The 5,398-nt window shown below is 60.2% G+C and overlaps 1 non-coding gene across 1 annotated transcript; it reads right to left on the minus strand.

Annotated features, from left to right (window-relative positions):
* Positions 1 to 854: 854 nt before the first annotated feature.
* On the minus strand, positions 855 to 957 carry LOC124507950 (small nucleolar RNA U13). The gene has a single exon (XR_006961171.1). It is a non-coding gene; the product is annotated as a small nucleolar RNA U13 (small nucleolar RNA).
* Positions 958 to 5,398: the final 4,441 nt, after the last annotated feature.

Here is a 5,398-nt window from a genome sequence, read left to right on the forward strand (position 1 = left end):
GAGGTGGGACTGGGATGGGGTGGGGGGGCGGCCGGACGGAAGAAGGTCTGAGAAAGAGAGGCATGGGGGCGCTCCGGGCTCGGGCTCGGGTTACTGGGGTAATGGAGGTGGCCTTGAAATTTTAAAAAGTCCTTACTGCCGGAGGGAAAGTCCCTTTGCTTTCTCTAGCGGCAGAGCTGGGGGAGGGGGGGGCGGGTGGGGAGGGGCAGCAGGGCGCTTATCACCAGCAGCTCCAGACCTAAGGCTGTGGCCTCCCCGCCTCCCAGAGGGGCCGTGAAGACGCCTGGACTGCGGGAGGCTGGCAGCCGCTCACCGCCGGCGTGCCCCGGGCTACAGTCCCCAAGCACCGCCCTCCACCACCGAGTGCCTATCTTGGCCCCGTCCTTCACGGCCACCGAAGGCTGAGCGGGGTGGAGTCCCCCACCCCCACCCCGGAGCCCCCCTTTCCCCCAACAGCCACCTGCCCTTCAGGCCACCATGTGCTCCAGTCTGCACCGCCTTGTCCCCAATGTCCCCGCCGCCTGGTCCCCTGGGGTCTGTTTCTTTCTTTCTTTCTTCTTTCTTTCTTTCTTTCTTCTTTCTTTCTTTCTTTCTTTCTTCTTTCTTTCTTTCTTCTCTCTTTCTTTCTTTCATGTTTATTTTTGAGAGAGAGAGAGAGAGAGAGACAGGGGAGGGGGAGAGAGAGAGGGAGACACAGAATCCGAAGCAGGCTCCAAGCTCCGAGCTGTCAGCACAGAGCCTGAAGCAGGGCTCGAACCCACAAACAGCGAGACCATGACCTGAGCCGAAGTCAGACGCCTGACCGACTGAGACACCCAGGCGCCCCTGATCCTTTCTTTTGTTTTGTTTTTCCACGCCAACGGATCACAAGCTGAGGTCGTAACAAGGTTTGAGGGAGCCACGGGGCCCACGATGGCGTGAAAGCCCAATCATCGCGCTTACGAACTACAGAAAGATCCCCGGAGACTGATTCTAAGTGTGAGGGTGAATGATCCTGCCGAGGACGGACCGGGGTCAGCCCCAGGGTGACGGGGAGCAGGCCCAGAACCGGCGTCCTGGGTGAAGTGCCCCCGAAAGCACATGCCCACCGGAAGCCTCAGCCTGTGACCTTGTTAGGAAATCGAGTCTTTGCAGGTGCGGTCGTGTCACAGAGGACTGAAGTAAGCCTCTGGACTTGGCGGGCCCTCCATCCAATGGGAGTGTCCTTGTAAGAGACAGGGAAGGACTCACAGAGACCCGGGGAGACCACGTGGAGACAGGCCAGAGTTGGAGGGACAGGCCAGAAGCCAAGGACACCAGGAGCCCCCGCAGCTGGAAGAGGCAGGAAGCACCCTCCCCCAGAGGCTCGGAGGGAGCATGGCCCTCCACACCCAGAGTTCAGCGTCTGACTCCAGCCCGGGGAGGGTAGACTTTGGTCATCTGTGGGGCTTTGCCACAGACCTGGATGCTGACAGCATCTCCGCGGCTTCTCACGTATCGCAGTCCCCAGGGCCCAGTGGAGGCCAGCTGTCCCCGACATCCTTCTCTGCCTCCAGCTCAGCCCGTGGTCTCTGGGGTCCAGGGCCCCTCAAAACCCTGTTCTCTGCCCCCAGGAAACCTCCTTTCTCCTCACATTCAAACCCTGCCACCGCCCCCCCCCCCCCCAAAGCGAGAGTCAGGCTTGCCATTCCATTTACTGGGACAGGACAGGGGCTTCCCTGCCCTGAGGATGACATTTTCAGCACAAACATGCCTCCCGTCCACAGGAAGGGGGGGGGGCTCAGGAAGGAGCCCTCCCGATAGAAAGGTGTCTGGGAACAGACAAGTCACATGTTCATAATGGGGGACTCACGGCTCAGACGCGTGTGGTGAGGGGTCTGCTCTGGTTTGTTTCACGTGAGGGTATCTCTGATACTTGAGGGGCATAAAGTGGACTTTCACTCATGGTCTACGACACCCACTCCTCATTGGTCCCTATGCGGTCCTCATTTCTTTCTTTCTTTTTAATAATGTGACAACCTTCTGTGAGCTCACCAACCAGCAGGAAGACTAATACTTTGACACTAACTCGCTGCTTCCTGTAAGACCCTTCTCAGTCCCCTCTGCGCCCCTGCACGCCCCTGCCTCCCTGTCCTGGGGGAGTGACACCATGCTCTGGAATCTTCCCCTGATTGTTCTCATTCTCCTCAGATAGATGATTGATAGAGGTGGATGGACGAAAGGATGGATGGATGGATGGACGGACGGACGGATGGACGGACAGATGGATGGATGGATGGATGAACAGGTGGATAGATGGATGGACGGACAGACAGATGAATGGATGGATGGATGGACGGATAGACGGAAGGATGGATGGATGGACGGACAGACGGACGGATGGACAGAAGGATGGATGGATGGATGGACAGATGGATGGATGGATGGACAGACGGACGGATGGATGGACGAACAGATGGACGGATGGACAGAAGGATAGACGGATGGATGGACAGACGGATGGATGATGGATGGACGGATGGGTGGACAGATGGATGGATGGATGGACGAAAGGATGGATGGATGGACGGACAGATGGATGGATGGATGGATGGATGGATGGACAGACGGATGGATGGATGGATGGACAGATGGATGGATGGATGGATGGATGGATGGATGGACAGACGGATGGATGGATGGATGGATGGATGGACGAACAGACAGATGGACAGATGGGTGGACAGATGGATGGATGGATGGATGAAAGGATGGATGGATGGACGGACAGATGGATGGATGGATGGATGGGGACGGATGGACAAAAGGATGGAAGGACCAACGGATGGATGTTGGGTAGATGCCAGACACATAGATAGGTGACATACAGCGTTACTGTCTGTGAAGCTATGCTTGCCCCATCACACTTCTATAGAACAACGGTGTACTTTACATACGAGTGTCAGCTTTATGTACCGTGTCGGGACTCACGCTGCTAGCCTCCTTCCGAATCGTGTTGTGGCTAACTCACTCCCCACAACTGCCACAGAGCGCTCCATCACGTGACTGTATCACAGCTCATCAACCCAAACCCCGCGATGGCCATTTGGGCTTTCAGACGGCCGCTCTCGCGCACAGAGCGACCATACACATTCTCGCCCGCGTGAGATGTTTCACTGGGCGATGGGAAGCGATCGCTTGGTTCTGGAAACAGACCATCCAGAGAATGCGCCACGCCGTGTCCCCGGGCGGGCTGTGCCCCAGGATCTCGGACGCGCGGCGTGCAGGAGAATCTGGCTGTGCATGTGGCCTCCATCACGTGGCCCGATCAGGCTTGTGAACGTTTGCTAACCTCGGGGCAGGACCCTCGTTTGTGGTTGGCATTTCCCCAGCGACTAGTACAGCTGGACATCTCTCTGCCGTGTGCGTGTCCTCCGCGGGTCACCCGGGGCTCTCCTTGGCTCCGCCCGACCTCCGCAGACTAGAGATGAGAGCTTGGCTTCGGCGGGAGGGCTCCGTGAGGAAATCCAGAGGATTTGAAGGCACAGTAACCAGGTGATCACCGCATGGGACACCGGGGACGCACACCAAAGAACGACTTCCTTTCGGATCAGCTAATCTTCAAGCCTTCCCAGCCGTGCTTGCTCGGGTAGACCAGCGCTCCCCTCCGAGGTCTCTTCTGGATCGAGAGCCCCGACCTCCTTGCTTCGGGAAGGTGACTGTCTTTCTGATCATCCGTGCGTCTCCTTGCCCACCTGGGGCCACGGGTTGCTAGGTCCCCAAGTTAGGGGACGAGGGCCCGGTGCTCTGGAGGGACTGGAGCAGGGGCCCGGATATTCCCTTCAGAACAGGGAGACCTGGGGAGAAGGGCAGTTGGGGAGAACCGGGGCCGAGGGGCAGTGTGGACGCTGAGGGCTCCAGTCCATAGCAGGGTCCCCCGACACCTGCATGCCTCACAGCTGCCCCATCAGCCGCCTTTTCTCAGTGACCCACGACTCATGACTTGTCCCTCAGGTAAGTCATTTTCCATCTTGTGTTTTATTCATTCATTCAGCGACACTGCCGACGGCCTGCAGGGGTCTGGCCTGGGAGGTGAGTAGGGGTCTCTGCCCAGGGAAGGGTCGGGGTTCTTGCTCCAAGTGCGTGACCTCCCAGCAAGCAGCCCACCTGGGAGGACGGGGAGCAGCCCCCCTAACGCTGATGCCCTCCCCACACAAGCCAGGCAAACGGCTGGGTGCTCCCTGGGCAAAGCGGCCGGTGCAGACCAAGCCCCCAGCCTCACTTCTGCCTCCGGACCCTCCCACACAGCCACGGAGTCACCTGGCTGGACAGACACTCATGCGTTTCCCCAAACCTCTCCCCGGCCCTCACCCGGCCAGCACCAAGACCAGCGTGGGATCAGGGGGACTTGGGCACAGTGGGGGACGGGCGGCACTCGCCTTTAGCCTAGGAATTCTGGAACTTCAGACTCTCGCCCACAGACTCTCGTCCTCGTTCCCGTCCCGCACACGAGGGCCCCGCCCCACATCTCCCCATCCTCCAGGACGTCCCCCTGGGTGACGTCAGCCTGGACAGCCCTGAGCTTGTCACCGGTTCCACCTGTCCCAACCTCCCCCTCGCCTGTGCCCTGACCTGGCGACCCTCCCCCGGGCCCGGCACGGGCCATCCCTTCCCTGAGCCCTCACTCTCCCCACCGCCCCGCACCTCTGAGTCCTAGTGCCCTAGACAGGCACCAACCCCCGTCACGCGCCCCAGACCCCGGACCTCCAGGCCTTCCCCCAGCTCCGCACGGTGGCCCGCTGGCCCTTCTGGGAACGTGGATCTGAGCCTGTGACTCGGATACACGGTCAGCTCTTGGCTGCCCACAGGTTGCGGTTCAAAGGTGTCCAGGCCCGGGTTCCTGAAATTTAGGCTCCTCAGGCTTGAACTCGGTCAATCATTGTCTCCCTTGCCCCTGACAAGCATGCTGGCCGCGAGGCCCACCTGTCGAGCCCTCCAGAAGCTCAGGGCCGGCAGCGCGTGGTCTCCCCGGGAGGAGCCAGGCCCCTTGCCCAAGCGGTGAGGCCCACGCCCGCCCCCTCCTCACTCGGGGTCACTTTTCAGAAACGCTCCTCAGACTTCGGCCTCGGCCAGCACAGACAAATGCGTCAGCCGCTGGCAGGGAGCAGGACGGGGGAGCGATTCCTGAAACGTGTAACACAACTGCGTCCCCCCGACAGCAGAGCCCCACTGAGGGGACAACCCTCTGCTGTCACCGCCCCTGGGGCAGCGCGACCGCCATTCCCGCCAGAGTGACCCTCTGGCTCAGCGAGGCCAGCTGCGGCGGGGGGGATGGACACCCGACAGTGTCTGAACACAAGGGTACGTGAAGCAGGCCCGACGGACAGGAAGCAGAGACAGACGGGAGCTGGAAAGCGAGGGCTGGGGGAGCCCGTCTGCG

The sequence above is a fragment of the Lynx rufus genome, unplaced genomic scaffold (genome assembly GCF_022079265.1).
Source record: "Lynx rufus isolate CCGP_SWC_20201006 ecotype Redwood Valley unplaced genomic scaffold, mLynRuf1.p SCAF_12, whole genome shotgun sequence".
Lineage (NCBI taxonomy): Eukaryota > Metazoa > Chordata > Mammalia > Carnivora > Felidae > Lynx > Lynx rufus.